This window comes from Macrobrachium nipponense, chromosome 11 (genome assembly GCF_015104395.2).
Source record: "Macrobrachium nipponense isolate FS-2020 chromosome 11, ASM1510439v2, whole genome shotgun sequence".
Classification (NCBI taxonomy): domain Eukaryota; kingdom Metazoa; phylum Arthropoda; class Malacostraca; order Decapoda; family Palaemonidae; genus Macrobrachium; species Macrobrachium nipponense.
This window is the reverse complement of record NC_061087.1, coordinates 8,034,807-8,044,806: the sequence shown is the minus strand read 5'-3', so window position 1 is coordinate 8,044,806 and position 10,000 is coordinate 8,034,807. Positions and strand designations below refer to the sequence as shown.

The 10,000-nt window shown below is 36.3% G+C and overlaps 1 protein-coding gene across 1 annotated transcript in view; it reads right to left on the bottom strand.

Moving 5' to 3' along the window:
- Positions 1 to 10,000, bottom strand: part of LOC135218878 (uncharacterized) — an 82,195-nt gene that overhangs the window by 69,659 nt on the left and 2,536 nt on the right. The gene's annotated exons all lie outside the window — the stretch shown is intronic.

Sequence of the window (10,000 nt, the reverse complement as noted above, 5' to 3'; positions counted from 1 at the left end):
ATTCACTGGTCAATATAGTGAATGGTCTTACCAGAATCTGCTCTATAAGGATACCAATTTTTTATAGTATAGAGTCTCTGGAAATTCCGAGAGAATTTGAAGCCTCTCTGCAGGCTTCTAACTTCCAAGGTTTGAATTTTACGGTATGAGTAACTGCATCTAAAACAGCTTCCACGCGCAAGATGTACCACTGTCCTAAATTGGAAACTTCTCATGGCAGTATTGTGAGAAACATTTGCTGGCAAGTGCTCCAATAATTACAAATACAATCATACAGAATGCTAGCATCTTCCCAGGCAAATAGGTCAGTATGCTGTAGCTTGTTTGTTTAGAATCAGTCATACAAACAAAATAAGTAGAGGGATCACAATTTTTGAGATAGAGAAAATAAAGAATGGAACTGTCTTTAAGACTTCTGAAGGCATTTAGCAATTTTCAGGTTCCAAAGAGCTTCTGAAGGGAGATGGAAAAAAATGAAGACTGGAACTACCACTTATCAGGTATATGTCAAAGTTTGCATTAGGCTACAAGGAATGTTTCTGTGTCTCAATACTGGGTTAAATTTACATATATCTAGTTTGGTTCGTTCCACATCACCCTCAAATGGAATCTCTCAATATAAACTGGTCCCAGTAGAAATGACCTCGGGTTATCCCAACAACCTTCTCCTACTGCCCTCTCTCTTCACTGTTCTCAGCCAGTAAGTTTTCATTGTTAGCCGTAAGATGAGGTGACTACCGTTCTGACCATTTACTTGTGCAATCAGCCAAAGTCTCTAGCAGGACTGGAAATAAAACAGTCAGATGAACTCATTATAATGAGTCAAGCGTTATTGTACTTTTCTGGCATACAAGATGCATTTTCAGATTGAAATAATTGGATATAACAACTGTCCACATGCACATCAAGGTACTGGTTAAACCAGACACCATCTGAGGGGCTGTACAATCACATACACACACATATATGGTCAAGATACCTATGGGTACTGTATGGCTGAGACTTGTCGCACGTGATCTCCCTGGAGATCCTGCATGAGTGAACAAGAGAGTAGCACCGACTCTATTAGGCATACCCCTGCTGAAGTATGGGAGAAAGTCTGGGCCAGTTTTCGCGTGTTGAAAGGAGCAGGAAGACTCGAGGTTCTGAGTGTGCTAAGGAATCAAGCCTCTTCCCTACATTCAGCTAGCACCTCACCTGAAGGTGAACGAACTGCCCACCAACAGAGCAGGAAGATGCTCATGTGACGTCCAGTGAGACATTTTGTGAGAGGATTTCCCTGACTATTTCTTTCTACAGGAGGAAGAAGGGGTAAGAGATGAGGATGAATTGCCTGACAAGAACAAGAAGCAGAAGCATGCCTTACTTCTTTACCATACTCAATCCAAAAAGGGAGGAGGACTGATCAAGGCAGGAACTGCAGCAGATGAAGTGTGACCTGTGTTCAATATCAAGGTAGTCTCCCACAGGTAACTGCTGCAAGAAGCTCAGGGTGGTTGAGCTCTCTAGTGGTAATCGAAACTGCAGCAGCAGAAACAACACAAGAGCCCATAACCATTGCTAAGTGATCCAGAAAAGATGAGTGATAGGCTTCCCAAATTTTAAAGAGGACACACTGCAGGCACTCCAACAAACCTGAAATAACAGGAGTAATTGACAAAGCAGGGGTGGGTGGTGGCAAACCATGCACAATGTCAGTTTTCCCCTAAAGAGCGCTAGGCATGAGCATCTGGTTCATCAATAGAAGAGATGATGTGCTGGTCACCCACCTCCATGCACTCCCCTCAGACCGAAGCCAGTGGAGAACGAGCAAATAGGGCAGGGAAAGGGGTTGGGCAGTCCAGGAGGAAGGAGCTAAAATGATTTAGTGTAAAGAGAGGAGTATCCTCCCCTGATGACAGTAGCAAACGCTTCTTGGCATCCTTCTCCTCCTTGTCAAACCTCTTCCTCGGCGAAAGCCTAACACTCATGCAGTAAGAACCTGGACTGCGGTACTTACTCCTGCAGAAAAAAGCAAAAAATGGAGGGGATACACAAACACAATAGGACATAAAGTGACTACACACACTTGCTCATGTAATTCAAACCCTTTTTGTCCATTTTTTTAATTCAAATCCATTACTAACAAAATACAAGTGCATCATAAATGAAGACAGAATATTCAAACAACAGCCAGGAAGAGCATAGAAACACGTCTTCTCTTGTTTGAGGACGAAGAAATAGAGCTTGCTCTCGGCGAGTACGTGACGGTGAGGTGGGGGAGGTTTTTGCCGTGGAGGAATAATACTATTATTCCTCCAAGGTTTTTGCCCGATAGCAAGCCTACTTCAAACTCACCACATAGTTACCAAATTTCAGTGATGGATTCCAGCTTGCATCGATAAATAGTCTTACATAATAGGCGATGGTTTATAGTTGTGGGCATAAAAATCTATCATGTGGAGTACCATATGGCAATCTCTGAGACCAACATTTTTTCCAGTATACGTACATATATATTGATAATGAACTTAAAAACGATGTAAATAGTAAGTTGCTGCAGGCAAGTAACTATACCTGATAATAGACAAGTGAAAGGCCAGAATGACCAAACTAGAACTCATAAATGAAAACAAAACTAAATTCATATAAAAATGATTAAAAATAAACCTGGTCGCATTATATATAATACGGTATAAAAAAAATATTATGATGGAAGTAAAAATAAAAATGACGAAAGTAGTAATGAGGATTTACGTGAGAAATCTTGACTATGTGTATTGATATGATAAAACACCTTAATATAATGTATCAAACTCAGAATTTGCGAAAAGAGAACTTTACCATCCAAGAAATAGCGATTTCATAAAAGTACTTATATCGTACATAGAAACATAAAACTCGCTGTACATAATTATGTTTGATCACATTTTAATATAATAAACTACATGTAAGATGGATTACTAAACTATGTAATGGAACTACATGTAAGATGGATTACTAAACTATGTAATGGATTAGCTGAAAGGCTTTCTTACTAACACAGTCCCATGGGCAATAAAATTTAAGCCGTTGTAATTGATCTTTACTGGGTACTACCATTTAAAACAAGAATAAAGCATTAAAACGCCTGACCTGCATTGCAATAAATCATGAAATTGACATACCAGAGAGATCTTCTAACGCCAGCAGCTTATATCGGCCGGTCGAGTGTTAGCTTACATTCAAATACCGAGTATGGGGCCAAGGTTGTATATGTATATATATGATATGTATATATATATATATATATATATATATATCTATTATATATATATATATATATTATGTATGTATGTATTAGGTATGTATGTATGTATGTATGTATGCGTGTGTGTGTGTGTGTGTGTGTAACTGAATCACAAAAGTTTGGAACATGATAAATCCACAAATAAAGGTACAAGCCACGAAGGAAAAATAAACAATGGAGTTTCCGCAAGATCATTCGACGTTCAACGTCCTTTACTTAGCAGATAAACTGACTTACATGAGGAATTGACACTACAGGAAAGCTCGTATAACTGACAGATAGGGATTATAAGGAGATTAGTACCTAGATTCCGGCACACCTGGAGAAAGAGTAACCTTTCCAAACAAGCATAAACATGGGTACAATTTAAAAAACAAAATGATTAAGACAATATGCTCAGACACACGGGCAAGACAATTAAAGGATAATATAGGGTGACAGTTATTCAGAACTTTGGTAAACAAAAACTTATTCACAATACATATTAAACATACATATACAACGAAGATATCTCTAAGGCAACTGATTTGTATTTAAGTCTGTAATTATATCTTTGAGGTCATTCTTAAACATGTTACAAATGCAAGGGTCTAAATGAAACTGGCCACGACTTATATTAAAATTACAATGTGAAGTAAATTGTATTATAGCAGATTCTAAAAGATTTCGTGATAAGACGTCTTTTGACCTTGCAATAACTGAACTACCAATCCAATTTATTCGGTGGTTGTTTTCACTCAAATTAATGAATATTGCATTAGATGTTTGCCCAGTTTTTACAGAATATTTATGCTGGCTTAATCTTACTTCTAAGCCCTTGCTCGACTGTCCGAGATAAAAAGAAGGGCAGTCCATACATGGACATGGAATTTTATATATTATGTTGTTGCTTTCCCTGGGGCCATTTTTTATTAACTTTCCTTTTAGTGTGTTATTATAGGAAAAAACAAGGTTGACCTTAAAGGCTTTTAACAATGATTTAATGGTTTCAAATCCGTTAAAATAAGGCAAACTAAGAGTGTTCTTAGAATTTTCTTTCTCCATGTTACTTACACTATAAAACTTTTTGTGGGCTTTATTATAACAAATATCTAATATATGTGAAGGATAACATAAATTTTTCCCTATTTTTCTTATGTATTCTATTTCTTGATCCAAATATTGGGGACTGACAACGCGCAGTGATCGTAAAAACATTTATAGGAAACCAACCAACAACTTAACTTATGTTCATTTCTATTAAGGCCACCATCTTAACATCAAAATATTTTATCAATTTTTTCTTCTATGTTTTTACGAGCACTGCGCATTGTCAGTCCCCAATATTTGGATCAAGAAATTGAATACATAAGAAAAATAGGGAAAGATTTATGTTATCCTTCACATATATTAGATATGTTATAATAAAACCCACAAAAAGTTTTATGGTGTAAGTAACACGGAGAAAGAAAATTCTAAGAACGTTCTTAGTTTACCTTATTTTAACGGATTTGAAACCATTAAATCATTGTTAAAAGCCTTTAAGGTCAACCTTGTGTTTTCCTATAATAACACACCAAAAGGAATGTTAATAAAAAATGGCCCCAGGGAAAGCAACAACATAATATATAAAATTCCATGTATGGACTGTCCGTCTTTTTATCTCGGACAGTCGAGCAAGGGCTTAGAAATAAGATTAAGCCAGCATAAATATTCTGTAAAAACTGGGCAAACATCTAATGCAATATTCATTCATCTAAGTGAAAACAACCACCGAATAAATTGGATTGGTAGTTCAGTTATTGCAAGGTCAAAAGACGTCTTATCACGAAATCTTTTAGAATCTGCTATAATACAACTTACTTCACATCGTAATTTTAATATAAGTCGTGGCCTGTTTCATTTAGACCCTTGCATTTGTAACATGTTTAAGAATGAGCTCAAAGACATAATTACAGACTTAAATACAAATCAGTTGCCTTAGAGATATCTTTGTTGTATATGTATGTTTAATATGTATTGTGAATAAGTTTTTGTTTACCAAAGTTCTGAATAGCTGTCACCCTATAATATCCTTTAATTGTCTTGCCCTTGTGTCTGAGCAGATTGTCTTAATCTTTTTGTTTTTTAAATTGTACCCATGTTTATGCTTGTTTGGAAAATTTACTCTTTCTCCAGGTGTGCCGGATTCTAGGTACTAATCTCCTTATAATCCCTATCTGTCAGTTATACGAGCTTTCCTGTAGTGTCAATTCCTCATGTAAGTCAGTTTGTCTGCTAAGTAAAGGACGTTGAACGTCTAAAGATCTTGCGGAAACTTCGTTGTTTATTTTTCCTTCATGGCTTAAAACTTTATATATATATATATATATATATATATATATATATATATATATATATATATATATATATATATATATATATATATATAATATATATAATATATATATATATATATATAGTATAAAAACAAATTCTAAGAATGGCAAAATATGGTTTTGTGATTCAGATTTTGACAACAAAAATGCAATCCCAACTACTTGACACAATATCATTACAGACTACTCAGCCAGTTTGCCCAAGAAGGAGAAAAACTTGAGAACCTGGCGATATTCAAGACGGAATTAAAGACGTAGCTAATACGACAACTATGGCTAAATGGAGCGTCACAAAAACCACGCTCCAGTGACTCCCCTGTCATTTTCTTTCCAGTTAATCATTTTTCGCTTTAATTGGCGGAAGCCTGCTAGTCAGGCCAGTGGCATTTTGGGTTCTATAAATTAGCGCGCTATTGTCACTCACTACTACTGTATATAATAATAATAATAATAATATAATAATAATAATAATAATAATAATAATAATAATAATAATAATAATAATAATTTTACTATCATTTATCAGTACTTCCACAAAAAGAAAAGAAAAACCGAGTGCACATTTTTGCTATAAGAAAATTAACGAAATGGGTACTTTTTTAACAATGAATAAGGATCACGTGAAGGGTGGAAAATGCGATATCAAAAGGCGAAACAAATAAAATATATCAATGTAGACAGATTTCATAAATAGAGAGAGAGAGAGAGAGAGAGAGAGAGAGAGAGAGAGAGAGAGAGAGAGAGAGAGAATAGTGGACATGTTGATTACTTTCCAGGGCTCTTAAATTTGCGGGGAGCAAGGATTCATGAGACGCTTAACTATTATTCCTTCCAGGACGACACTCCCCCTCTATAACCTCCTAACAGGTTGTTCTGACATTTATTTATAGTCGTTGAGGCTGAAAAAAAATTCCAATGTCTCCGGACTATTTTCACTGAAACCAGTAGAAGACTTTCCGATGATGAGTTCAGCAAAGCAGGAATTCTTCAATACGTTTATTACTCATATGATGTATAACATTACAGAATTTTACATACATATCTGGCATAGAATTATTATAATGAAGCCGTAATTGATTTGTGAAGAACCCTATTAAATTTGACGACGAATATGAAACACTATAGCCTTTATTACAATTTTTTTTAATGTAGATACAAATAGAACACACCAAACAGGCCACCAGCTTGTCTTGCATACTTCCTGTATCTTTAACTCAACACAAAACACCTTTTTCAGACCTTTTAAGGGTTTTCCATTGGGCTTTCCTACCCCGCCCCCAACAACAACAACAATAAAGTGTCTTTTAAGAAGAGTTCCTCAGCGCAAGCTGAAATCTTTTCCTTGAAACTTACTATCTATAAAAAATAGGTAATAACTGGCGGTTGGCAGTCGGGTAGATCCCACCACTTACTTAGGTCATTAAGGCCTTTTTCTTTGAGCGTCAGGGTCTACGAAGAGTGGTTAAAGTGGGATTACGATGAAAAGGGCCTGGTTTGTCTATCTAGGAAAAACACAAATTACTTTGGAAATTTGTGATTTGTTCCTATGGGAATACAAACCATCGCCTTTAGGTAGAAGGTTAGTCTCTCAGCTGGCAGCTGACTAGATATGAATCTCCACCCAGAAATTCCATGCTCCTGGCCATGATCGTGATCTATACACCTGGCACAGGGATACAAGACTGACAGGGCTCTGAGCCAGTGTGGCATGTGTATTGACCTCCGTCTAGGAAAACTTCGGAGAACCAGGTGCTGCCTTAACGACAGTGCAGCACAGGCTAGAATGTAGATAGATTCTGATTCAATCATAAATCAATAGGCTTTATCAAGCCAATCACCTTCTTCAAAGGGAAAGCGACTCAAGTAACACCTTAAGAGCTAAAGCTCTAAGATACGATGACCGATTTGTGGCCAGTACAGCTTGTTCTCAAACTGACTGCCGTCTTGCAGTTACAGAGGAAGGAAGAATACAAGAAGGGAGAAAGGGATCATTTCTTACTCATTCATCCTCGTATTGTGCCGTATACGAGTACCTGGGACTACAAAACCAGCAGAGGTCCTCGAGGGTAAAATGAGGTAAAGGTAGCCGATACCTCTGGCTTCATGAGCTCTAGCTCGGAATAGACGCCTTTCTTCCTCCTCTATAGACGGACTGTATATCCACTTAATAGCTTTATGAATTCTGACAAAAGCGTCTTCTGGTTCTCTGGACATCATCACCTTGTAGCTTCCGGTGCTACTGGCATAGAAGGTTGGGTTCTCATTAGTACCACCAGGCTCATACTGGGGACAAGAGCATCTCCTCGAGCTCCCTGCAAGCAAATTCAAAGGAGGGGGGGAGAGGGGGGCCCAAGGGCTTCTCTTGATCATTTTTAGCTCTCGCATAAGGAAAAAACTTTTAAGGAGGTGTCTGAATCTTAAATAAATTCTAATATCAGCACGGATATGGCAATAGGACTTTTAAATTACTGTCTTCGAATTCTACGTATGAGAAATTTTTTTTACTGTTTTAATAAATGAATTCACACAATGACCACACAACCAAACAGGACGGGCGAAATATATACATAATATATTATAATATATATAATATATACTATATATACCTATATAAACTAATATATATTATAATTATATATATCTATATATATATATATATATAGATATTATATAATATATATTATATATAATTAATATTATTATATATAATAATATATATATATTATATAATATCATATATATATATATGAAAATATATATATAATATAATATATATATATAATATATAATATATATATTTATATATTAATAATATTATTTACTGCTTACTGAGACCTTAATGGAGTATTAAAAACCTGCACTTGGGTTTGTAGCAAAGGCCAAATGATGAAGAAGGGTAACAGTAGGTGTAAAATATATTTCAACAATTAAAAGTAAAACGTGAAAAATAAACACTTTTACTGAATACGAAATCTTACACTGACCATATAATTTCATTATGAACTAAGAGCCCAAGAGCCTAGGCTCAACCCCACTGACAAATGATGCTTATTAATAGTAACATTCATATTATCGTGATGCTACAAATGTTGTGCTAAAGCATGAACGTAAACCTCTTAATACTGACTTTAAAATTTACTTCAACATTGGCACTTATTTCATTGAGCACTAAGACTCCTTCCCGTGGGTTTCACATCCAGGTCCCTCAACTCCCACCCGTCCTACAATCTCCGGCAAACAAATAATATAGAAAGGTATTAGGAGGTGTATACCATAATAACTATTACTCTAGAACCTTTGTTATTTTATCGACAGTTTTGACATTTATACTCTAGTACTATTATGAGCATTCGCGAGGGAGGAATGGGAAAGAAGGGGTAAGGTGGGGGGCACACAGTCTGCTCCATGGATCAGTCCGGATTCCCAAGGATGAAACTCCTTATAAATGTAAATGTAAAAAAAAAAAAAAAAAAAAAAAAAAAAAAAAAAAGCAAAACTCCGGTAATATACTTCAACTATTGACTGAGATATGGTAACCCATGGCCCCCCCCCCCCCCGTCTCTTTCTCTCTCATGGAAGGGAGTCCTCAACTTGAATGTTGACAAGGTGGGTGAGACAGACTAGATACTCGTTCCCCCCTCAGTGGTGGCCTGTAGTCTGTTACTTACTATGGGTTTCACAGACAGTGCAAGCACGTTTTTTGGCAACAACTCTGTAGCAAACAGTCGTATCAGTACGAGATTTTCCTATAGTGTATTACACCCAGTGCCTTATAAGAGTATCATGAATCACTAATTGTGAAGAATAAAGACACTTGTCCTTGTGCCAAGAGGCAAAATCTCTTATTACCCAGAAAGGGATACGAACACAACAGTATAAAAAAAAATCCTCCTACCCTCTCACTCCACCCCCTCCTTCTTCTTTCCCTCACCTGCCCTCCCCCTCCCTTCTCTGCGCTCCCCCCTAACCCCTTCTCTCTCTCTCTCTCTTTCTGAAGGTTGCTTCAGTTTAAAACTTTTTCATGATTTTTTTCTGTCTATCTCTCTAATAATTTACATTGCTGTATATTTCTAATAATTCACTCGGTTGTTACCTGCCAGTTGACTGATTTATTTATGCATTGATCCGCACATAAAATAAACATTCATGACTTAAAAATATATGCATAGGTATAATCGAGGCTTTAACTCTAATGAATGTCCGGTAGAAAGGTTTAATTTTTATTTGTAACACAGAGTAACTATAACCAGTTACCTATTCAAACCAATCTGAAGGCAATTGGCGGTTTTCTCTATGCTAAAAAAAGTTGAAAAGTTGCAAGACAAACTCATTTCTGCAACTATGTCGACAGTTCTGTTCCGAGGTGACCATCTCT